This window comes from Bufo bufo, chromosome 3, assembly GCF_905171765.1.
Source record: "Bufo bufo chromosome 3, aBufBuf1.1, whole genome shotgun sequence".
Lineage (NCBI taxonomy): Eukaryota > Metazoa > Chordata > Amphibia > Anura > Bufonidae > Bufo > Bufo bufo.
This window is the reverse complement of record NC_053391.1, coordinates 310,914,092-310,941,255: the sequence shown is the minus strand read 5'-3', so window position 1 is coordinate 310,941,255 and position 27,164 is coordinate 310,914,092. Positions and strand designations below refer to the sequence as shown.

Here is a 27,164-nt window from a genome sequence, read left to right as displayed (position 1 = left end):
ATTGTACCACTTTTATCTAGAATGACCCCCATTTCTTAGCTCTATTGTTTGTATATATAACGGTGTGCAGCCATCTTGTTTTTTGTAATTATGTTTGCTTCATGGATATGCACCTGTGATAATGAAGGTTTTAGTCAAAATTTTCTTGTTCCTATCCCCTTGCAGCTTGGCCACTTTAGACTCCTGATTATCCGCGTCCAGGAGGAACGGGCTGTCTACCCAGCTCCTAGCTCAGGGATCTGCGGAGGGTTAGTAGGGATCCGAGGTTCCGGAGCATGAGCCCTCCTACCATCAAGGTCGGCTCATGCAGCTAGAAGTCAGGGTCAGATTAGGGATGCGATAGGAGGTGACCTGCTCCCTAATTCTGTTGTCCTGGCCAAGTAGCGACCTACCATCTCCTGGCATCGCACGGCTGAGGGTTTCCCCCATCCTCAGCCGTGACAGGTTCACATACTATTGTTTGTATATATAACGGTGTGCAGCAATTATGTTTGCTTCATGGATATGCGATATATGTGATAATGAAGGTTTAAGTCGAAATTTTCTTGAAATCTACAACAACTATGAGTTGGAGTACAATTTAGACTGGCACAAGGACTGCCAGAGGAGGCATGTAATTAATGACGGGGTCTGTGCCTCATCATAAATAACATGCCTCCTCCTGTAGCGCAGGCCCTATCAAGGCCAGCATAACACACACCATACTTCATAGACATCTAATGGGTTAATTAAAAGGAGCCAGTCACTTTGGAAATCCTATACAATGGATGAGCAGCAGGAGGAGCTAAGCATAATGATATACAGTACAGACCAAAAGTTTGGACACACCTTCTCATTCAAAGAGTTTTCTTTATTTTCATGACTATGAAGGCATCAAAACTATGAATTAACACATGTGGAATTATATACATAACAAACAAGTGTGAAACAACTGAAAATATGTCATATTCTAGGTTCTTCAAAGTAGCCACCTTTTGCTTTGATTACTGCTTTGCACACTCTTGGCATTCTCTTGATGAGTTTCAAGAGGTAGTCCGCTGAAATGGTCTTCCAACAGTCTTGAAGGAGTTCCCAGAGATGCTTAGCACTTGTTGGCCCTTTTGCCTTCACTCTGCGGTCCAGCTCACCCCAAACCATCTTGATTGGGTTCAGGTCCGGTGACTGTGGAGGCCAGGTCATATGGCGCAGCACCCCATCACTCTCCTTCATGGTCAAATAGCCCTTACTTTCAAAGTTTTCCCAATTTTTCGGCTGACTGACTGACCTTCATTTCTTAAAGTAATGATGGCCACTCGTTGCCAAGAGTGTGCAAAGCAGTAATCAAAGCAAAAGGTGGCTACTTTGAAGAACCTAGAATATGACATATTTTCAGTTGTTTCACACTTGTTTGTTATGTATATAATTCCACATGTGTTAATTCATAGTTTTGATGCCTTCAGTGTGAATCTACAATTTTCATAGTCATGAAAATAAAGAAAACTCTTTGAATGAGAAGGTGTGTCCAAACTTTTGGTCTGTACTGTATATACTATATCTATGCACATACAGTTGCAAGAAAAAGTATGTGAACCCTTTGGAATGATCTGGATTTCTGCACAAATTGGTCATAAAATGTGATCTGATCTTTATCTAAGTCACAACAATAGACCATCACAGTCTGCTTAAACTAATAACACACAAAGAATTAAATGTTACCATGTTTTTATTGAACACACCATGTAAACATTCATAGTGTGGGTGGAAAAAGTATGTGATTGGATATAATAACTTGTTGAAGCTCCTTTGGCAGAAATAACTTCAACCAAACGTTTCCTGTAGTTGCAGACCAGACGTGCACAACGGTCAGGAGTAATTCTTGACCATTCCTCTTTACAGAACTGTTTTAGTTCAACAATATTCTTGGGATGTCTGGTGTGAATCGCTTTCTTGAGGTCATGCCACAGCATCTCAATCGGGTTGAGGTCAGGACTCTGACTGGGCCACTCCAGAAGGCGTATTTTCTTCTGGTTAAGCCATTCTGTTGTTAATTTACTTCTATGCTTTGGGTTGTTGTCCTGTTGCAACACCCATCTTCTGTTGAGCTTCAGCTGGTGGACAGATGGCCTTAAGTTCTCCTGCAAAATGTCTTGATAATCTTGGAAATTTGTTTTTCCTTTGATGATAGCAATCCGTCCAGGCCCTGATGCAGCAAAGCAGCCCCAAACCATGATGCCCCCACCACCATACTTCACAGTTGGGATGAGGTTTTGATGTTGGTGTGCTGTGACTCTTTTTCTCCACACTATTGTGTGTTTCTCAACTCAACTTTGGTTTCATCTGTCCACAGAATATTTTGCCAGTACTGCGGTGGAACATCCAGGTGCTCTTGTTCAAACTGTAAACGTGCAGCAATGTTTTTTTTGGACAGCAGTGGCTTCCTCTGTGGTATCCTCCCATGAAATCCATTCTTGTTTAGTGTTTTACATATCGTTGATTAGCTAACAGGGATGTTAGCATATGCCAGAGACTTTTGTAAGTCTTTAGCTGACACTCTAGGATTCTTCTTCACCTCATTGAGCAGTCTGCACTGTGCTCTTGCAGTCATATTTACAGGACGGCCACTCCTAGGGAGAGTAGCAGCAGTGCTGAACTTTCTCTATTTATAGACACTTTGTGTTACCGTGGACTGATGAACAGCAAGGCTTTTGGAGATACTTTTATAACCCTTTCCAGCTTTATGTAAGTCAACAATTCTTAATCGTAGGTCTTCTGAGAGCTCTATTGTGGGAGGCATCATTCACATCAGGCAATGCTTCTTGTGAAAAGCAAACCCAGAAATGGTGTGTGTTTTTTATAGGGCAGGGCAGCTGTAACCAACACTTCCAATCTCATCTCATTGATTGGACTCCAGTTGGCTGACACCTCACATCAATTAGCTCTTGGAGATGTTATTAGTCTAGGGGTTCACATACTTTTTCCACCTGCACTGTGAATGTTTACATGGTGTGTTCAATAAAAACATGGTAACATTTAATTCTTTGTGTGTTATTAGTTTAAGCAGACTGTGATTGTCTATTGTTGTGACTTAGATGAAGATCAGATCACATTTTATGACCAATTTGTGCAGAAATCCATATCATTCCAAAGGGTTCTGTCACGACCATGGTAATGGCCGTGACTCCTGAACCGCATGCAGTTGCCTGTGGTCTGGGGTTGTTTTCAATCACAGGTGAGGGCTGAAGTATGTTGCCTCACCTGTGGTTGCCACTGGCAACATTAGGTATGTGGCAGTAGAGCAGTTGGAGCTGGTTGCTAGGCTGCTCGCTGTCATTGCATGCTGTTGCACCTGGCAACCTGTCTATTAGGTGTGCCTTGTGTTTGTTTGTTGTGCACAAGGTTTTTGTATGTGTGCACGTCCCCTTTAAGTGGCTGTCTTCCCTTCCCTGGTGTGGGAAGGGTTCATTCCCTTCCTAGTGTGTGCGCACTGGGTGTGTCTGTGTGGGTGTGGCCACTTTGGGCTATAAAGCCTTAGTAATGACCTGTAGTCTGAGGGGTACTCCAGCCTTGTTTGTAAGCTGGAGTCATCCTCCTGGTTATTACCATCTGTCAGTGAGGGCCACCCTTGTGGTCATAAGTTTTTACGTGATGTCAAAATGTTTATATGTGATGTTAAGTTGATGTTGTTTTCCTTTTATGTTTAATGCAGCTATGGATCTGGGTTACTGTGTGTGTATGTGTGTTTGCTGTGTCCATTTATTTATAGTGTGGACATCAGCTGTGAGCACGGGATCCAGTCAGCAAGGCTGTGGCAGGTAGGTGTGAACTAGTGTAGTTCTCCTGCCATATCCATAGGCTGTTCTTGTTCCTATCCCCTTGCAGCTTGGCCACTTTAGACTCCTGATTATCCGCGTCCAGGAGGAACGGGCTGTCTACCCAGCTCCTAGCTCAGGGATCTGCGGAGGGTTAGTAGGGATCCGAGGTTCCGGAGCATGAGCCCTCCTACCATCAAGGTCGGCTCATGCAGCTAGAAGTCAGGGTCAGATTAGGGATGCGATAGGAGGTGACCTGCTCCCTAATTCTGTTGTCCTGGCCAAGTAGCGACCTACCATCTCCTGGCATCGCACGGCTGAGGGTTTCCCCCATCCTCAGCCGTGACAGGTTCACATACTATTGTTTGTATATATAACGGTGTGCAGCAATTATGTTTGCTTCATGGATATGCGATATATGTGATAATGAAGGTTTTAGTCGAAATTTTCTTGAAATCTACAACAACTATGAGTTGGAGTACAATTTAGACTGGCACAAGGACTGCCAGAGGAGGCATGTAATTTATGACGGGGTCTGTGCCTCATCATAAATAACATGCCTCCTCCGGTAGCGCAGACCCTATCTAGGCCAGCATAACACACACCATACTTCATAGACATCTAATGGGTTAATTAAAAGGAGCCAGTCACTTTGGAAATCCTATACAATGGATGAGCAGCAGGAGGAGCTAAGCATAATGATATATATATATATGCACTTATATACAGTCATACAGGGCAGACTGTTAATCACTTAGTAAAACCATCCACTCAGCTACAGACAAGCCCATCAGTGTACCAGAGGATCCTCCAGTGGACCCATTCTCTGATACCATAGTTATCGAAATGTCCAGGAAAGTTGCTACTAGGGTTTATTTCTTTGATTTAAAATCTGATAGACTTTATTGATGATACGGGTTTGGGCCCCGAAAAGAATTTCCTCTGCTGGACCCAGGGAACTCCGACCTTGCTCATATATCTTATCCATCTATCCCCAATAACCCAATAATGAATCCCCCCCCAGTGTGTCCTGTGATCATATAAGCAGCTAGAGAATCTCCGTTCATACCTGCTGAAGCCAGACACTTAGGTAGCACTCCTGCAAAGGAATGAGCAGCCCAAATTGTGTCTGGTATTCTTATACAAGGGCCATCATTGTTATATCATGGAGTGCTGTGATGTCATATGCTCATTTGCATGTGCAACTGCCTTTTAAACTGTCAGTTGAAGCCCATTTACTTGAATGGGACTGAGCTGCAAATAGGCAGTGATGAACATGGCATCGCTGGCCTAAAATGAGGCATGAGAGAGAGAGAGTGTGAGGGTCAGACAGATCTATTGGAAGGGATTCCACTAGATCTGAAAGACTAGAGGTGCCTCGGGTTTGTAGTGGGGTGAAAAGAAGGTTGGGTACTAGATACTAGAGGCTGCTCCGGGTATAATCAGGTCGACAAGGGTGTCTGCCTGTTAAGGATATGGTAGTATGCCAAAATAGGGGGACTGGTGGGTGGAGATACCCTCCAGGTCTCACCTATTTTTGAATAAACCCTTCACTTCACGAGGGGGGCGGTTTACCAGGATAAGCATAATACACCTGTAAACCGAGTACCCCCCCAGCCTGGATCGCTTCTAAAGTATTAACGGATGAAGGCAGCAAATCACACGGGTGCTTCTCTTCAAAGGTCTTTATTGCATGTACATATAAATCCGGCTCAACGCGTTTCGGGACAGGCACGTCCCTTCATCAGGAGCAATGAACCCACGATACCACATTATTTTAATATGTGTAATAGTATCCTTTTAACCAGATTTTTTACCTATTGATTTGCCTAACTGTACCAAAATATATTGTGTACGATACTGCAGAACACGGTCTCTTAGGCACTCGAGACGGCATGCAGTGATCCTACCTATGTGTACAATCTTTTAATCCTTTTTGCAGAATTTATATACAATCTTTTGATCTTTTATGTAGATTTTTTTTATATATATGTGTACATATATACATTTTTATCCTACACATTGATATCTCTATACACTTTCACTTTTTAACAAATGAAATGCTGATTCAAAACCTATTACACACCTAAGTTGCTCAACACTAAAATGAGGCCACAGTGATCACCAGAGTGCTGCAGCAGATTTATCACAGTGGTTGGTGCTTGATGATAAATCTGCTGTATCTTTAGACCGTCTAGTCTAACTTTACACCACCTTGTTGTAAAATCGACAAATATTTGGCCTACGCTGCTGCATTTAAGTCACTATTTTTTCCAGTGGTGCCACACCCCTTCCTACTAAGCCACTCTTGTCTAAAGACCTATAGAATGAAGATTTTCTAGTGGGTTCAGTCACAAGCCATGGAAGATGGTCAAGCCAGCCAATTGTCTTGGTGGGCATTAGAAGAAATACAAAGGCTTGATCCATTCTCTAAGTTTCACTGTTATATTGTGGATGAGCAGCTTAGAAGTAAAATAGAGAAATTGTTAGCACCTTGCACAGAGCTCTCCAGAACATAGAGACAAATCAAGCTCCTCAGTCATAAACAATATGACCAGGGTTCTTGAGGAATAGGTAAGTATCTAAGAGTTGCCAGCAAGGACTTAAAAATTGACCACTTTTGGTTCAGGAGGCAGCAAACTTTTCAATGTCTAGTCCCCAACTGAACCTCCAGTAAAATGGAAGAGAAATTTGGCTGTACGTTTGACTCTTGGATGACCAGACAATAATGAAGAGTGTGCCTAAAATTAATATTTTTGGAGAAGAATTTCAAGAGCCAAAGATAATCTCTTTTGGGGCTACCAGGGGATATATTAGCTGATGCTGAGATGCCACTTGGCTCGGTGATGTGAGTAAGCATTTCCTAGTCTAAAGGAGAGTTAGCTCTGTTTTTCCCAACCAGATAGTTGGTGAAAATGAAACAAAATGAGAAAAGAATAATGGTCAATGGTTTATTTTGCAGGCTGAGTCCAAATCAAAATTTTTGTGCTCCGTATAAATGGTTACCTGCAAGTAAATGCAGTTTTAGCTACGGCAATCCCAGGAGCACTGGAGTATTGGAATAAGGAAAAACTAAAAAGGATAATCTTCAAAATGAAGAACTCCTACTTGGAGTAGCACCTTGTTAGTATGGGATCAAATAGGTCCATATGGAATTATGGAGCGAATTGTGAGTTTAACAAGTGTAACAAATGGCAGTAACTGTTATTCAACATACTGGCCAGAGTCAATAACATAGTCACAGAGTCAGCTGCAGCTCAGGCACAACCTAACAAATGGAAGGAGAAATATACCTGAAGAAGACTAAAAATGGTATTAAAGCCTGGAGTTTTGCGGCCTCGCTATCAGTCTGGATTTGCAGTGGAGACGAGGTCATCACTAGCTAGCTCATTGAGATTGAATGGCAGTAATATAGATGGGACTGCACCTTTGGTATCCATAGCCTGATTATTTTGTTATATTCTCATCTGGTAAGATAAAGCTGTTGCAATAGAGCAGGAGGACAGGTATACCAGGCTGGAGAGCTGGCATAGCAGAACTTCAGCGCCACCTGGTGTAGCGGAGCTTTAGGTGTGGTGCTGCGGAGTTGAACGGAAGACGGATGTAGCAGAGTTAACTGGAGTCTGTTATAGAAGAGTTGTAACAGATAGAGCTGTGGAGACATGGAGTGAGGGTTAGATTTGGGTGGAGTAGAAGTTGGTAGAAATGTACTGACCGCAAGTCTTCAAAATAACAGTATTAGGGCCCTTGCACACGACAGTATGTCCCGGAGCGGCATTGATCATGCACACGGGAGCACAGAGCATCATAGATTACAATGATGCTGTGGACTTCGAGCTGCCTGCGGGGCTATTATCTCGGGGGCGGCCCCACTTGCACAGCATCATTGTAATCTATGTTGCTGTGTGCTTCCGTGTGCACGATCAATGCTGCTCCGGGACATATGACCTGCTCACGGACCGTATATCTCAGAGGGCATACGATCGTGTGCAAGGGCCCTTAACCTGTTAGGGACATAGGGCATACAGGTACGCCCTGATGTCCTGGTACTTAAGGACACAGGGCGTACCTGTACGTCCTGTGTACAGTCGTGGCCAAAAGTTTTGAGAATTACATAAATATTGGAAATTGGAAAAGTTGCTGCTTAAGTTTTTATAATAGAAATTTGCATATACTCCAGAATGTTATGAAGAGTGATCAGATGAATTGCATAGTCCTTCTTTGCCATGAAAATTAACCTAATCCCAAAAAAATCTTTCCACTGCATTTCATTGCTGTCATTAAAGGACCTGCTGAGATAATTTCAGTAATCGTCTTGTTAACTCAGGTGAGAATGTTGACGAGCACAAGGCTGGAGATCATTATGTCAGACTGATTAGGTTAAAATGGCAGACTTGACATGTTAAAAGGAGGGTGATGCTTGAAATCATTGTTCTTCCATTGTTAACCACGGTGACCTGCAAAGAAACGCATGCAGCCATCATTGCGTTGCATAAAAATGGCTTCACCTTCAGCATGACAGGAAGATGCGCATTAAGGAATTCAATGTATGGCTTGGTGAATGGTGTCTGAACCAAGGGTTTGGCTTTGTGTCTCATGATAGCTCTTGTTGGAATGGAAAAGAACTGTACAAGAAAGATGGTTTGCATCTTTCTCTCAAGGGAACGAATGTCCTCGGTGAAAAGTTCCAAGTATTTGCTAAGAAGCATTTAAACTAGGAAAGGGGGGCAAAAGAGTGATAATCCAGCAGTCCGACTGCCCCCCGGAACAATGCCAGAAGAGGCCAGTAGCACAAAGGTTAAGAAATGACAAGCTCAGAGTCTTGTCTACAAATGCTCGCAGTCTAGGGAATAAGATCAATGAGCTTGAGGCTATAATGGCATCTGAGAATATAGATGTAGTGGCTGTTACTGAGACGTGGTTCAAGGGGAGTAATGACTGGGATATATCCATACCAGGGTTCTCTCTATACAGGAAAGACAGAGAAGGCAAGAAGGGGGGAGGGGTGGCCCTGTATGTGAAAGATAGCATAAAATCTAATTTGATACAAGTTAGCGAGAACAATTTAGAGTCAGTTTGGGTTACCTTGCAGCTTGATAATCATAAGGTAACTCGTGTAGGTGTTATATATAGACCACTTACCCAAGTCAAAGAATTAGATGATCTACTAGTTGAGGAAATAGCTAAAATGACATTGAAGGGGGAAGTTATCATTATGGGAGACTTCAATCTTCCAGATGTAAACTGGAAAACCAAAATAGCTAGTTCTGCCAAGAGTACAGATATTCTAAATTCCCTACTGGGATTATCTCTACAGAAAGTAGTGGAAGAGCCAACCCGGAAGGAGGCCATTTTAGATTTAGTATTCACAAACGGGAATTTGGTATCTGATATTACTGTAGGGGAAAGCTTGGGATCTAGTGATCACCAGTCAGTGTGGTTTACTATACCACACAAAAACAAAAGTTTTAGATTTTAGAAAAACTGACTTTTCTAAAATTAGATTAGTGGTATACGAGTCCCTATCAGACTAGAACAGTTTAATTGGAGTCCAGGAGAAATGGGACTACTTAAAAGTGGCACTATTGAAGGCAACAGAAGATTGCATTAGGCTTGTCAGTAATAGCAAAAAAAAGGAAGAGACCACTGTGGTACTCAGCAGAAGTGGCCAAAATCATTAAAAACAAAAAGATAGCATTTAGGAATTATAAAAAAAAACAAAAACGAGGATGACAGACAAATTTATAAGATTAGGCAGAGAGAGGCCAAACAAGTTATAAGAGCTTCTAAAGCACAGGCAGAAGAGAAATTAGCTCAGTCAGGGAAAAAAGGCGATAAGGCATTCTTCAGATACATAAATGAAAAAAGGAAACTAAAACAAGGAATTACCAAATTAAAAACTAAAGAAGGAAGGTATATGGAAGATGATAAAGAACTAGCTGACTGCCTCAATGAATACTTCTGTTCAGTTTTTACAAAGGAAAATGAAGGAGAAGGACCTCAGTTGGGAAAGAAGACTAATGAATCTTTTGACGCATGTGTCTTTACAGAGGAAGAGGTTCTAAGTCCACTGTCTAAAATTAATACAAATAAGTCACAGGGGCCTGATGGGATACACCCAAAGCTATTAAAAGAGCTCAGCGGTAAACTAGCAAAACCATTAACAGATTTATTTAACCAGTCACTGGCAACAGGAGTCGTCCCAGAAGATTGGAAATTAGCAAATGTTGTGGCCATTCACAAGAAAGGTAGTAGGGAGGAATCGGGCAACTATAGGCCAGTAAGCCTGACATCAATAGTGGGGAAATTAATGGAAACCATACTTAAGGAGAGGATTGTGGACCATCTAAAATCCCATGGATTGAAAGATGAAAAACAGCATGGGTTTACTTCAGGGAGATCATGTCAAACTAATCTTATTGATTTTTTTGATTGGGTGACTAAAATAATAGATGGAGGAGGTGCAGCAGACATCGCTTATCTAGACTTTAGTAAGGCTTTTGATACTGTCCCACATAGAAGGCTTATCAATAAAGTGCAGTCATTGGGCTTGGACTCCCATATTGCTGAATGGATTAGGCAGTGGCTGAGGGACAGGCAACAGAGGGTTGTAGTCAATGGAGTATATTCAGACCAAGGTCTTGTTACCAGTGGGGTACCTCAGGGATCTGTTCTGGGACCCATATTGTTTAATATCTTTATCAGCAAAATTGCAGAAGGCCTCAATGGTAAGGTGTGTCTTTTTGCTGATGACACAAAGATTTGTAACAGGGTTGATGTTCCTGGAGGGATACACCAAATGGAAAAGGACTTAGGAAAACTAGAGGAATGGTCAAAAATCTGGCAACTAAAATTTAATGTTGATAAGTGCAAGATAATGCACCTGGGACGTAAAAACCCAAGAGCAGAATATAAAATCAGTGATACAGTCCTAACCTCAGTATCTGAGGAAAGGGATTTAGGAATCATTATTTCAGAAGACTTAAAGGTAGGCAGACAATGTCACAGAGCAGCAGGAATTGCTAGCAGAATGCTTGGGTGTATAGCAAGAGGAATTACCAGTAGAAAGAGGGAGGTGCTCATGCCGCTCTACAGAGCACTAGTGAGACCTCATTTGGAGTATTGTGCTCAGTACTGGAGACCATATCTCCAGAAGGATATTGATACTTTGGAGAGAGTTCAGAGAAGAGCTACTAAACTGGTACATGGATTGCAGGATAAAACTTACTAGGAAAGATTAAAGGACCTTAACATGTATAGCTTGGAAGAAAGACGAGACAGAGGGGATATGATAGAAACTTTTAAATACATAAAGGGAATCAACAAGGTAAAAGAGGAAAGAATATTTAAAAGAAGAAAAACTGCTACAAGAGGACATAGTTTTAAGTTAGAGGGGCAAAGGTTTAAAAGTAATATCAGGAAGTATTACTTTACTGAGAGAGTAGTGGATGCATGGAATAGCATTCCTGTAGAAGTGGCAGCTGCAAATACAGTGGAGGAGTTTAAGCATGCATGGGATAGGCATAAGGCCATCCTTCATATAAGATAGGGCCAGGGGCTATCCATAGTATTTAGTATATTGGGCAGACTAGATGGGCCAAATGGTTCTTATCTGCCGACACATTCTATGTTTCTATGTTTCACAGGCAAGGATATTGTGGCTACTAAGATTGCACCTCAATCAACAATTTATAGGATCATCAAGAACTTCAAGGAAAGAGGTTCAATTCTTGTTAAGAAGGCTTCAGGGCGTCCAAGAAAGTCCAGCAAGCGCCAGGATCGTCTCCTAAAGAGGATTCAGCTGCGGGATCGGAGTGCCACCAGTGCAGAGCTTGCTCAGGAATGGCAGCAGGCAGGTGTGAGGGCATCTGCACGCACAGTGAGGCAAAGACTTTTGGAAGATGTCCTGGTGTCAAGAAGGGCAGCAAAGAAGCCACTTATCTCCAAAAAAAACATCAGGGACAGATTGATCTTCTGCAGAAAGTATGGTGAATGGACTGCTGAGGACTGGGGCAAAGTCATATTCTCTGATGAAGCCTCTTTCCGATTGTTTGGGGCATCTGGAAAAAGGCTTGTCCGGAGAAGAAAAGGTGAGCGCTACCATCAGTCCTGTGTCATGCCAACTGTAAAGCATCCTGAGACCATTCATGTGTGGGGTTGCTTCTCATCCAAGGGAGTGGGCTCACTCACAATTTTGCCCAAAAACACAGCCATGAATAAAGAATGGTACCAAAACATCCTCCAACAGCAACTTCTTCCAACAATCCAACAACAGTTTGGTGAAGAACAATGCATTTTTCAGCACGATGGAGCACTGTGCCATAAGGCAAAAGTGATAACTAAGTGGCTCGGGGACCAAAATGTTGACATTTTGGGTCCATGGCCTGGAAACTCCCCAGATCTTAATCCCATTGAGAACTTGTGGTCAATCCTCAAGAGGCGGGTGGACAAACAAAAACCCACTAATTCTGACAAACTCCAAGAAGTGATTATGAAAGAATGGGTTGCTATCAGTCAGGAATTGGCCCAGAAGTTGATTGAGAGCATGCCCAGTCGAATTGCAGAGGTCCTGAAAAAGAAGGGCCAACTGCAAATACTGACTCTTTGCATAAATGTCATGTAATTGTCGATAAAAGCCTTTGAAACGTATGAAGTGCGTGTAATTATATTTCACTACATCACAGAAACAACTGAAACAAAGATCTAAAAGCAGTTTAGGAGGAAACTTTGTGAAAACTAATATTTGTGTCATTCTCAAAACTTTTGGCCACGACTGTAGTTCCGATCACCGCCGCGCAGGCACCCTGGGACAATGCGCCGGGGGATCCTGTGACCCCCCCATATCGGCAATTGCAGCAAACCGCAGGTCAATTCAGACCTGCAGTTTGCTGCGTTTCCGGGTTATTCAGGTCTCTGGGGACCCGATAACCCGGAACAGGATGGTGATCGGTGGTGTGATAATACACCACCAATCACCATCCTGCGATCCTGAGAGGTGATGGTGACATCACCTCTCAGGATCGGCTCTGATTGGTTGCAGAAGCGGGCAGGCCATTCAAATTAGTGCAGCGCTCCTCTCCTCCTCCTTTTGTGTCAGGGAGCCGAGGACAGAGGAGCGCTGCATCGGATCTCCAGAGCAAGCACCCCAGCACCCCCTTTCTGACCCTCCACAGTGCCATCTGGCACTAAAAGGTATTTAGAGAAAGGTTAGGAACAGGTTAGGTTAGGCAGGGATATTCAGGGAAAGTTAGTGGAAAAAAAAAACGTTTTTGATTGCGTCACCCTAAATCGGGTGTCTGGGGTCCACAGCACAGATGTGTGACCCTAGACCCCCCCCCCCCCCAGGGGTGCTGCAGCTTGCCCCCTACAACTTTTTTTTCTGCGTACGCTGACTGTGGTCGGCGCTCTTAGCGTCAGGCCACTGTTAGCGCATCGCACACCCCACCGCTGATCAACTTCGGAAGGCTGATCAGCGAGTTTGAATTTTAGATTTTTAGATTTTTCAATTTTTTTTCCCTTTTTTATTTCATTTTTTTTTTGTCTGTTAGGTTTAGGGTAAGTTCATGAACACCCGTGCCCCCTCACACACGCACACCAAATTAAGTTTAACACGCACGCACACACACACACTCCCCTATGGCACGCCGGCTGTTCTCGGCCAAGGAGGCATACGCCCAGCTTGCCTTAGAGTCCGAGAGCCCCAGTGAGGACGAGGATGACCCCACTTTCCTTTTGTCATCCGCGTCTTCATCATCATCTAGCGATGATGATGAGCCCCCAAGGCGGCAGAGACGCCGTCAGGCAGAGCAAGGGGACCGCCATGCTAGGGACCCTGTGGCCCACACTAGTACGAGCAGCTCTGGGGCTTGTACTAGTTTTCCGGCCCACCAGATAAGTCCACCTGAGCCCCCTACCGGTGAACTTGTCTGGTGTACCCCAGAGCATTTTGAGCCCGCGATTCCTGATTTTGTTGGACAACCAGGAATCCAGATTTCCACAGTGGGCTTCACTGAATATGACTATTTTAGTCTTTTTTTCAGTGACCACTTTGTAAATCTGATGGTGGAGCAAACAAACCTGTACGCCCAACAGTTCATTGCTCAACACCCGGGCTCCTTTTTGGCTAGTGCCAGTTGCTGGACTCCGGTCAGTGCAGCTGAGATGAGGATGTTTTGGGGCCTCGTGCTGCACATGGGCCTAGTCAAAAAAACTAGTGTCAGGCATTACTGGAGTGGGGACGTCCTCTACCAAACCTCACTTTACAGTACGGCCATGACACGTACCCGGTTTGAGGCCATCCGGAAATGCCTGCATTATGCAGATAATGCAGCATGTCCCCCCACAAGGTGATCCTGCCTATGACCGCTTGTACAAAATCAGGCCGGTCATCGATCACTTTGGGGCCAAATTTGTGCAGGCCTATGTATCTGGAAGGGAGGTTGCGGTTGAGGAGTCTCTCATTGCTTTCAAGGGGAGACTCATTTTCCACCAGTATGTTCCCTCTAAGCGGGCAAGGTATGGCGTGTAGCTGTACAAACTTTGTGAGAGTACCTCAGGGTACACTTACAAGTTTTGTGTGTGTACGATGGGTGAGATTCCCGTATTCAACCCCCAGAATGTCCCCCCACTCTGGGTGTTAGCGGGAAACCTGTGTGGGACCTTATGCACCCACTGCTAGATAAGGGTTACCACCTGTATGTGGATAACTTTTATACTAGTATCCCCTTGTTCAAGTCCCTCGCCGACAGATCCACGTCCGCTTGTGTGACCGTGCAGAAAAATCAACGCAGCCTCCCTACCCACCCCCTCCAGGTACCTATCCCCAGGAGTGCGACCCGTGCCCTTACCAGTGGAAACCTGTTGCTGGTCAGATATAAGGACAAGAGGGATGTCCTTGTACTGTCCACAATTCACGGTAACGGCATCACCCCTGTCCCTGTGCGAGGTACAGCGGGAAACGGTCCTCAAGCCCGATTGTATCGTCGACTACAATCGGTATATGGGAGGAGTTGATCTCTCTGATCAAGTCCTCAAGCCATATAATGCCATGTGCAAAACACGGGCATGGTACAAAAAAGTTGCGGTGTACTTGATACAGGTTGCCTTGTACAACTCTTTTGTGCTGTTCCAGAGCGCTGGCAACACAGGGAAATTCCTTCAGTTCTATGAGTCCGTCCTCAAGGCCCTGATCTTTTCTGACCGGGAAAGAGCAGGCCAGAGTACCTCGGGAACTGGAGGCACCCGGATCGACCCTGGCCAACACTTTCCAGGTGTGGTTCCCCCATACTGGAAAGAGGGGAGTTTCTACTCTAGGGGTGCATCAGGGGGGCTTCAAATTGACATGGTGTAAATAAACCAGTCCAGCAAAATCTGCCTTCCAAAAACCACACGGCGCACCTTTCCCTCTACGCCCTACCGTGTGCCCGTACAGTAGTTTACGGCCACATATGGGGCGTTTCTGCAAACGACCGAGTCGGGGCAATAAATATAGCATTTTGTTTGGCTGTTAACCCTTGCTTTGTTACAGGAAAAAATCGATTAAAATGGAAAATTTGCCCAAAAATTTAAATTCTCAAATTTCGTCTCCATTTGCCAATAAATCTTGTGCAATACCTAAAGGGTTAACAAAGTTTGTAAAATCAGTTTTGAATACCTTGAGGGGTGTAGTTTCTTAGATGGGGTCACTTTTATGGAGTTTCTACTCTAGGGGTGCATCGGGGGGGCTTCAAATGGGACATGGTGTAAATAAACCAGTCCAGCAAAATCTGCCTTCCAAAAACCACACAGCGCACCATTCCCTCTACGCCCTACCGTGTGCCCGTACAGTAGTTTACAGCCACATATGGGGTGTTTATGAAAACTACAGAATCAGGGCAATAAATATAGCGTTTTGTTTGGCTGTTAACCCTTGCTTTGTAACTGGAAAAAATTTAAAATTTGCCCCAAAAATCTAAATTCTGAAATTTTATCTCCATTTGCCATTAACTCTTGTGGAACACCTAAATGGTTAACGATGTTTGTAAAATCAGTTTTGAATACCTTGAGGGGTGTAGTTTCTAGAATGGGGTCATTTTTGGGTGGTTTCTATTATGTAAGCCTCACAAAGTGACTTCAGACCTGAACTGGTCCCTAAAAATTGGGTTTTTGAAAATTTCAAGATTTGCTTCTAAACTTCTAAGCCTTGTAACGTCCCCAAAAACTAAAATGGCATTCCCAAAATGATTCAAACATGAAGTAGACATATGGGGAATGTAAAGTAATAGCTATTTTTGTAGGTATTACTATGTATTATAGAAGTAGAGAAATCGAAAATTGGAAATTTGCAAATTTTTCCTAAATTTTGGTAAATTTTTTATTTTTTTATAAATAAAAATGATTTTTTTTTTACTTCATTTTACCAGTGTCATAAAGTACAATATGTGACGAAAAAACTATCTCAGAATGACCTGGATAAGTCAAAGCGTTTTAAAGTTATCACCACATAAAGTGACACTTGTCAGATTTGCAAAAAATGGCCTGGTCCTTAAGGTGAAATATGGCCGTGTCCTTAAGGGGTTAAAAGGGTATGTACACCTACAGTCAGGTCCATAAATATTGGGACATCGACACAATTCTAACATTTTTGGCTCTATACGCCACCACAATGGATTTGAAATGAAACGAACAAGATGTGCTTTAACTGCAGACTGTCAGCTTTAATTTGAGGATATTTACATCCAAATCAGGTGAACGGTGTAGGAATTACAACAGTTTGCATATGTGCCTCCCTCTTGTTAAGGGACCAAACGTAATGGGACAATTGGCTTCTCAGCTGTTCCATGGCCAGGTGTGTGTTATTCCCTCATTATCCCAATTACAATGAGCAGATAAAAGGTCCAGAGTTAATTTCAAGTGTGTTATTTGCATTTGGAATTTGTTGCTGTCAACTCTCAAGATGAGCTCCAAAGACCTGTCACTACCAGTGAAGCAAGCCATCATTAGGCTGACAAAACACAACAAAATCATCAGAGAGATATCAAAAACATTAGGTGTGGCCAAAACAACAGTTTGGAACATTCTTAAAAAGAAGGAAAAGCACCGGTGAGCTCAGCAACACCAAAAGACCCGGAAGACCACGGAAAACAACTGTGGTGGATGACCGAAGAATTTTCCCTGGTGAATAAAACACCCTTCACTACAGTTGGCCAGATCAAGAACACTCTCCAGGAGGTAGGTGTATGTGTGTCCAAGTCAAAAATCAAGAGAAGACTTCACCAGAGTGAATACAGAGGGTTCACTACAAGATGTAAACCATTGGTGAGCCTCAAAAACAAGAAGGCCAGATTAGAGTTTGCCAAATGACATCTAAAAAAGCCTTCACAGTTCTGGAACAACATCCTATGGACAGATGAGACCAAGATCAACTTGTACCAGTGTGATGGGAAGAGAAGAGTATGGAGAAGGAAAGGAACTGCTCATGATCCTAAGCATACCACCTCATCAGTGAAGCATGGTGGTGGTAGTGTCATGGCGTGGGCATGTATGGCTGCCAATGGAACTGGTTCGCTTGTATCTATTGATGATGTGACTGCTGAGAAAAGCAGCAGGATGAATTCTGAAGTGTTTCAGGCAATATTATCTGCTCATATTCAGCCAAATGCTTCAGAACTCATTGGATGGCGCTTCACAGTGCAGATGGACAATGACCCAAAGCATATTGCAAAAGCAACCAAAGAGTTTTTTAAGTGAAAGAAGTGGAATGTTATGCAATGGCCAAGTCAATCACCTGACCCGAATCCGATTGAGCATGCATTTCACTTGCTGAAGACAAAACTGAAGGGAAAATGCATCAAGAACAAGCAGGAACTGAAGACAGTTGCAGTAGAGGCCTGGCAGAGCATCACCATGGATGAAACCCAGCATCTGGTGATGTCTATGCATTCCAGACTTCAGGCTGTAATTGACTGCAAAGAATTTGCAACCAAGTATTAAAAAGTGAAAGTTTGAGTTATGATTATTATTCTGTCCCATTACTTTTGATCCCTTAACAAGTGGGAGGCACATATGCAAACTGTTGTAATTCCTACACTGTTCACCTGATTTGGATGTAAATACCCTCAAATTAAAGCTGACAGTCTGCAGTTAAAGCACATCTTGTTAGTTTCATTTCAAATCCATTGTGGTGATGTATAGAGCCAAAAATGTTAGAATTGTGTCAATGTCCCAATATTTATGGACCCGACTGTATATGGTGATATTTTATTATTATTGTATTGTACTCATTTTGAGATAAAAATCATTTTTTAAATTGGTCTTTATTAAAAATATGACGTCCTTTTTTCTTTACAGAGCCGAGATGCTCTAGTAGCACTCTTTGGATTTTCAGACCAGGAGCTGAGGACTCTCTGACCTCCTAACCACTTATTATAGCTCAGTTATTATCTTACTGATAAGAATGTGGCTTAAATAAATGTTTATGACCTGTCAGTAGTTTAGCGATAAGGTTCATCAGATGACCAGTACAAAGTAAAAGTGCAAGTACCAATCACATAGCTAGAAAAACAGTTAACCCCTTGCGACAGCTTAATATTTTTAATAAAGGCCAATTGAAAAAAATTATGTTTATCCAAAAATGAGTAAAATGCAATCATAAAAAAAAATTGGCTCCGAAGGTGTACATAGCCTTTAACTTCCGGTGCTGACATACAGTGGATATAAAAAGTCTACACACCCCTGTTAAAATGTCAGGTTTCTGTGCTGTAAAAAAATGAGACAAAGATAAATCATTTCAGAACTTTTTCCACCTTTAATGTGACCTAGAAACTGTACCACTCAATTGAAAAACAAACTGAAATCTTTTAGGTTGAGGGAAGAAAACAAAACAAACTAAAATAATGTGGTTGCATAAGTGTGCACACCCTCTTATAACTGGGGATGAAGCTGTGTTCAGAATTAAGCAATCACATTAAAAATCATGTTAAATAGGAGTCAGCATACACCTGCCATCATTTAAAGTGCCTCTGATTAACCCCAAATAAAGTTCAGCTGCTCTAGTTGGTCTTTTGTGAAATTGTCTTAGTCGCATCCCACAGCAAAAGCCATGGTCCACAGAGAGCTTCCAAAGCATCAGAGGGCTCTCATTGTTAAAAGGTATCAGTCAGGAGAAGGGTACAAAAGAATTTCCACGGCATTAGATATACCATGGAACACAGTGAAGACAGTCATCATCAAGTGGAGAAAATATGGCACAACAGTGACATTACCAAGAACTGGACGCCCCTCCAAAATTGATGAAAAGACGATAAGAAAACTGGTCTGGGAGGCTACAAAGAGGCCTACAGCAACATTAAAGGAGCTGCAGGAATATCTGGCAAGTACTGTGTAGTACATGTGACAACAATCTCCCGTATTCTTCATATGTCTGGGCTATGGGGTAGAGTGGCAAGACGAAAGCCTTTTCTTACGAAGAAAAACATCCAAGCCAGGCTACATTTTGCAAAAACACATCTGAAGTCTCCCAAAAGCATGTGGGAAAAGGTGTTATGGTCTGATGAAACCAAGGTTGAACTTTTTGGCCATAATTCTAAAAAATATGTTTGGCCCAAAAACAACACTGCACATCACCAAAAGAACACCATACCCACAGTGAAGCATGGTGGTGGCAGCATCATGCTTTGGGGCTGTTTTTCTTCAGCTGGAACTGGGGCCTTAGTTAAGCTAGAGGGAATTATGAACAGTTCCAAATACCAGTCAATATTGGCACAAAACCTTCAGGCTTCTGCTGGAAAGCTTAACATGAAGAGGAACTTCATCTTTCAGCATGACAACGACCCAAAGCATACATCCAAATCAACAAAGGAATGGCTTCACCAGAAGAAGATTAAAGTTTTGGAATGGCCCAGCCAGAGCCCAGACCTGAATCCGATTGAAAATCTGTGGGGTGATCTGAAGAGGGCTGTGCACAGGAGATAGCCTCGCAATCTGACAGATTTGGAGTGTTTTTGCAAAGAAGAGTGGGCAAATCTTGCCAAGTCAAAATGTGCCATGCTGATAGACTCATACCCAAAAGGACTGAGTGCTGTGATAAAATCAAAAGGTGCTTCAACAAAGTATTAGTTTAAGGGTGTGCACACTTATGCAACCATATTATTTTATTTTAATATTTTTTCTTCCCTCTACCTAAAAGATTTCAGTTTGTTTTTCAATTGAGTTGTACAGTTTATAGGGCATATTAAAAGGTGGAAAAAGTTCTGAAATTATTTATCTTTGTCTCATTTTTTTACATCACAAGAAACCTGACATTTTAACAGGGGTGTGTAGACTTTTTATATCCACTATATACAGACTCATGGTGCTTGCTTTCCTGTGACTAGAGTCCTTCTGACTGCTAAGCCACCTGGTCAATACTGCAAAACTCCATAGAGCATGATTACCTTTTAAGACGAAAGTCCAGAGATGTGAATAGACCAATTTGTGTGAACAATGGGCAAGTAAACAAACATCAAAATGCAACTTGTACCTGACCACGAAGTTCCCACGATAACCAAGATAGTGCTGGAGACACAGAGAAGCATTTTGGGTGCTAATTCTCTGAACCTAAACACTGGTAAAGATGTCAGAATTAAGCTGATACCGTCAGAACTTCAGCAGAACTACAAACAAATGTTTTCTTTTGAAGATTGCATGGCTGTGTGCTTGATTTTATGCACTTGTTTGCAGTGGATGTAGCTGAAACAAATGAACTCAGTAATTCGGTAAAGTGTCCACATACTTTTCGCCATAAATGGTATTTCTGGCCACTTAATCAGGTTTTCTGATGTCGTTTTTGAAGCCAAACCCAGTTTTCATACATTTTATTTGAAGTTTAAATTTTGTAACATGAAAAGAAGGTCATATCATTGTGAACATAAAATATACAATCACTTATAGCGGTCTTTCAAGTTAAGTGGGGAGACACAGTCCCCTACAAAAGTGCATTCAACATATAAAAGATCTACAAGAACATCCGCTCTCTATATAATATGCAGATAAGATATCCTGTTCCCCTAATCCCTTGGCTAGACCCCACAGAAAGTAACAGTAGTTGTCCCCTCTCCCACCATCCCTCTCCTAAGCTATTCAGTGTCCCAGAGACAGATGGCCTAGAGTGCCCTTCATGCTTTCCATGAGGTACCATTGAGTATATTTAAAAGGTTCTATTAATTTTTTAATTTCTTCCTTCGTCAGAAATTTTGTAATGAAGTTTGTAAAAAAAACTTGCAAGTTGGGGATTCTTTACGTCTGACTGTGGCTAAGTGTTCTTAGGTAAAGAGTTTGTGTAATTGGGAAGTCAGATTATTCATGGATGGGATAGCGGAAGAGAGCCAACCCTTCAGGAAGCAATGTTTCACCACCAGTAATATGACATGTAGCAATGAAGGAACCTTACGTGACTTATGAGTGCACCCTAGATGGCCTGCTTTCACTGACAATTAGCAATAATGGGTTACAATCTAATGTAACCCCCCAAAGGCCTTGTATGTACAAGATCACCTGATCCCAAAATGGGATAATCTGCAGGCAAGTCCACAGGCCATGCCACATGCCAGATGAGGGAGCTTTGCACCTCGGGCACACAGTCAATCTATGGGGATGAGCTGGAGATGCAGGGAGATTAAAGCCATATACAGCCCCATGAAAAAGTCTAAAGTGGGTCTCCCTCCTGCTCTCGCAAACCATGTGTTTATTGCACCAGTTTCCATCCTTGCAAAATGCTCTCAGAGGTGTCAGGAGTCTCCAATACTGTGGACCATCTTTTAAACAGCAAAGTTGGTCATTAAAATGTGGTCTTGAAGAACCAAGTAGAGAGATGAAGTAGAATGATGATATCCCGGTCTATTCATTATTTCACCAAAATACTTAGTTACCATCTCACTATCTATAGTTTGGAGTCTCATTCAGCAAAAGGAAGAAAGTTGTTGATATTGGAGAAACAGTGTTTTTGGGATCTGATATATGAAGGTTAACTTTTTAAAGGAGTATCAACAATAGAGGGTCACATTCATTAAAAGGCTATGTACACCTTCGGGGGCAATTTTTTTCTATGATTGCGTTTTACTCATTTTGGGCTAGAAATATATTTTTCAATTGATCTTTAATAGACATAATTGAGCAGTTCTGTTAAAAAGGGGTTTTCTAGCTGTGTAACCCTTCTCGCTAAATTACTAAGAGGTTATGAACATTTATTTAAGCCACATTATTATAAGTAAGATAAGGATTGAGCTTTAATGAGTGTTTTACAAGGTCAGAGAGCAGAGATAAGGAGCCCATCAGCTCCCTGCTTGACGGAAGAGAGAGAAAATTCAGGTCCTGCTAATAGAGCATCTCAGCTCTGTACAGAGAAAAAGACTCCATATTTTTAATAAAGACCAATTAAAAAAATTATTTTTACATCATAAAGAGTACAATAATAATAATAATAGAAAAAATTGCCCCCACAGGTGTACATAGCCTTTAACTGCAGGGGGGGTTACATTGTTATCGTTCCAAAATTAGAAGGAGCTCCGATTTTGAGCCTCTGGAAATTCAGGAAGCCCAGTGACTTATGATAAATATTCGAGAAGATATATTACAAAGTAGTGCACGGGTTAAAATCAATCTAGATTGGATAAATATAAAAGGAAACACATGAAATTATCCAAAATGAAATTAAAGAATATTTTGATAAAAATGATGGTACTGCAGCTAATAATGTAGTTTGGGAAGCTAGTAAAGCTTTTATGAGGGGAATATTTATGAAATACACTTTTATATACAAAAAAAGAAAGGGAAACAGTTAATAGAGATAGAAATTGATGTATTAAATAGAGAAAAAGGAATATGTGGAGAACCCTACTGAAGATAACTATGAGAGGTGGTATGATAAACAAGCTAAATATAAAGATAAACTGTGGCTGAGCAGCAAAAACAAAATAATGTAATACAACACTATACTCAAGGTCATTTACCTGGGAAGAGGCTAGCATCAATTATAAAGGCACAGAGGGGACTTAATTATATTTTTACGTTAGTAAATGAGCATGGGCGAGAAATAACAGAACAAGCTGACAAAATACACTGCGTGCAGAATTATTAGGCAAATGAGTATTTTGACCACATCATCCTCTTTATGCATGTTGTCTTACTCCAAGCTGTATAGGCTCGAAAGCCTACTACCAATTAAGCATATTAGGTGATGTGCATCTCTGTAATGAGAAGGGGTGTGGTCTAATGACATCAACACCCTATATTAGGTGTGCATAATTATTAGGCAACTTCCTTTCCTTTGGCAAAATGGGTCAAAAGAAGGACTTGACAGGCTCAGAAAAGTCAAAAATAGTGAGATATCTTGCAGAGGGATGCAGCACTCTTAAAATTGCAAAGCTTCTGAAGCGTGATCATCGAACAATCAAGCGTTTCATTCAAAATAGTCAACAGGGTCGCAAGAAGCGTGTGGAGAAACCAAGGCGCAAAATAACTGCCCATGAACTGAGAAAAGTCAAGCGTGCAGCTGCCAAGATGCCACTTGCCACCAGTTTGGCCATATTTCAGAGCTGCAACATCACTGGAGTGCCCAAAAGCACAAGGTGTGCAATACTCAGAGACATGGCCAAGGTAAGAAAGGCTGAAAGACGACCACCACTGAACAAGACACACAAGCTGAAACGTCAAGACTGGGCCAAGAAATATCTCAAGACTGATTTTTCTAAGGTTTTATGGACTGATGAAATGAGAGTGAGTCTTGATGGGCCAGATGGATGGGCCCGTGGCTGGATTGGTAAAGGGCAGAGAGCTCCAGTCCGACTCAGACGCCAGCAAGGTGGAGGTGGAGTACTGGTTTGGGCTGGTATCATCAAAGATGAGCTTGTGGGGCCTTTTCGGGTTGAGGATGGAGTCAAGCTCAACTCCCAGTCCTACTGCCAGTTTCTGGAAGACACCTTCTTCAAGCAGTGGTACAGGAAGAAGTCTGCATCCTTCAAGAAAAACATGATTTTCATGCAGGACAATGCTCCATCACACGCGTCCAAGTACTCCACAGCGTGGCTGGCAAGAAAGGGTATAAAAGAAGAAAATCTAATGACATGGCCTCCTTGTTCACCTGATCTGAACCCCATTGAGAACCTGTGGTCCATCATCAAATGTGAGATTTACAAGGAGGGAAAACAGTACACCTCTCTGAACAGTGTCTGGGAGGCTGTGGTTGCTGCTGCACGCAATGTTGATGGTGAACAGATCAAAACACTGACAGAATCCATGGATGGCAGGCTTTTGAGTGTCCTTGCAAAGAAAGGTGGCTATATTGGTCACTGATTTGTTTTTGTTTTGTTTTTGAATGTCAGAAATGTATATTTGTGAATATTGAGATGTTATATTGGTTTCACTGGTAAAAATAAATAATTGAAATGGGTATATATTAGTTTTTTGGTAAGTTGCCTAATAATTATGCACAGTAATAGTCACCTGCACACACAGATATCCCCCTAAAATAGCTAAAACTAAAAACAAACTAAAAACTACTTCCAAAAATATTCAGCTTTGATATTAATGAGTTTTTTGGGTTCATTGAGAACATGGTTGTTGTTCAATAATAAAATTAATCCTCAAAAATACAACTTGCCTAATAATTCTGCACTCCCTGTACATTTATTGAAAGATTATTTTGCAGGAATATACAAAAGTAATTTACAGGCAGGTATGGAGGGAATAAAAGAGTTTTTGGAACAAATTGAAATGAAATATATAACATGTGAACAGAACAAGATATTGGAGGCCCCAATTGGTATACAAGAAATAGAGACAGTACTTAAATCTATTGTAAAAAATAAATCCCCGGGTCTAGATGGCATCCCATTTGAAGTTTATGAGACATATAAAAATGTATTAATGCCCAATTTTTTGGAAATGTGTAACACCTCCAGAAATAATAAGATTTTCCCAGACTCATTAAGAGAAGCAATGATTACATTAATACCTAAACCTGATAAAGACCCTAAACTAATGTAATCATATCGTCCCATCTACTTGATAAACACAGACAACAAATTATTGGCAAAGGTATTGGCTAACAGGCTAAGACGAGTCATACCAACACTCATACACGAGGACCAAACTGGGTTTATGCCTGGGAAATCTACAGCAGACAATATTAGGAGATGTTACTTAACCCCTTCCCAACTGCCATACGGCTATATACATGCTATCTGCACATGCCCCGTGCAGCTATCACGTATATACACGTGCTGGCAGCGCTTTAATCCCAGCACTGGTTGTTTTCCTTTGGCCACCAGGAGTTTGCCAGATTTGTTGCCAAAACAAAGGAGTCTTTCCTACATAATGGTCCTATAGAAGTGTTCCGTCCGTTCTCACCAGTGGTGAAAAACATGCTTGGCTGCAACCCATCTATCTTTATTGTCAGAGGTAGGGTCTTGGATAAAACGCATATATGCGTGCTCGAAGATCAGCACTTGCTTGAGCATATTTTAGTTGCGTTGTGCATTTTATAGAAATTATGTAAGATATTAATCTCCCCCTAAATAGAACTTTGGCAATGGCCCAAAAAAGGGAATAATTGTCTTGATGGGTTGTATTAGCTCCTGTGTATTCAAGTCACCACCCCTGAAGCAAGTCTTTAAAAGCGTCATCCTCAGCTAGGAAAGTCGGGAAACAGCACAATATGTCAGACCCTTTAGGGATTATGTCATGTATGGTGAGGGAAATTTGGGTGTGGTCCGATATGACCATATAATGGAACAGACCATGCTTAGCTAATGAGGTGTGTATGAAGTTGAAACAGATACGGGACCAGGTCAGTCAAGCATCCTGTAAGTTAGTATTGACAAGTAGAGGTGCTAAGCCTTTGTCCCAAGATCAGACAGGTAAAGTCACGTCTGAAGAGCTTTTCCTGTTTTCTATTGGGGAAAGAACCCAGTTCAGATCTCCATCTACTATCTTATTGGGCATCTCATCAGATAGCAGGTTAGCTTCCAAGGAGAGAAAAAAATGCTGCATTATCCACAATCAGACCATACAAATTGTACACACTCCACTTTTCTCCCTTATGATGGAATTTGATATGTACCCATCTACCCTCCCCTGTGAAAGTTGGCAGATGATAAATGTGTCTCTTGGAGTAATGCCACCTCTGGACAAAGTCAAAGTTTGACATGCTTGAGGACCATTGACCACTTGGTGGGTGAGCAAAGTCCCTTTATATTCCAGGACACAATTTTCATATTTTATGTATAGATATATAGAGATAATATAATAACATGTAAAACATGTAAAAAAAAAAAAAGGGGGAGGCATGCAAAAAAAAAAACATCTACACTTACTTCTGTCCACAAGCAATACTGTGCTCCCCTTCCCTTGTCTGATATCGAGGAAAATAGAAATTAAGCATTCACCCTGACTGCCTTTGAAAGGTACCCCTACACCTGCAGTAATAATAACATAGATTGAGATAAAATCCTTAAACAATAACCAGAAAATAAAATTAAAAAAAGCCATCGCAGGAACAGTAAAAAGAGACTTGGGAGGTGAGCAGTCATGAGATCTTAAAGGTGCCTTGGGAACCAGTGGATATGTTTGGAGAATCATCAGATCCCAAGAGCTAAGATCAGTGTTGTCGGGGAAGCTCTGCGGGCAGACAAGAAGCCTTGCAGGCGCCGGTCAGCTGCAACGAAGGATGTGAAACTGGTGGATGTGCTGTCTGGTAAGAATACTCTGAGAGTGGCCAGGTAGTTCAGCTGGAACAGAATCCTGCTGTGAAATAGCTTGGTACAAATAGTGTATAGCTTGTAGGGCGAAATGGGGAGCACTGGTAGGATCCTAAGTTGTGCAGTATAGATAGGTTTTCTGGGAGTTCGAGAGGCACACACATGCTTTTTTAGTCCAGAACTGCATCAAAAGACCTGAACATATACAGGCAGTCTAAAATAATGGAAATAGAGTGGGCAATTGCAAACATTTTTAATGACTGGTTCCAAAAACACTAAAATGATTAAGCAAAGAAAAACAAGTGAATATCAGAGGACAGCAACACAATTTCCCTGTATTGCAGGATGCATGCATCTGAGGGCAGGCCCTTTTACATGGGCCAGTGATCAGACAAATGTAGTTTGGTTCACAATTACTGACCCATGTAAACATCCCATCCATTATGTGGCACTAAAAATTATTGTTTGTCAGCATTACATCTCTATGTAAACAGGGCATGTGCCGCCAACAAATGCAAACTGAATGAGGACAAAGTATTAAAAATTGTTCATCCCCACATAGATGGGCAATTGGTACATTTAAAGAGGTTCTACAGGCTATAGATATTAAAGTACTATCCTCAGGGATAGGTCATCAATATCAGATTGGTGGGTGGTCGACACC

The 27,164-nt window shown here is 41.9% G+C and overlaps 1 long non-coding RNA gene across 1 annotated transcript; it reads left to right on the top strand.

The window, feature by feature from the left end:
• On the top strand, positions 1 to 27,164 carry LOC120993388. Its single transcript, XR_005777245.1, has 4 exons — positions 1 to 147; positions 6,169 to 6,174; positions 6,320 to 6,326; positions 27,125 to 27,164. It is a non-coding gene; the product is annotated as an uncharacterized LOC120993388 (long non-coding RNA).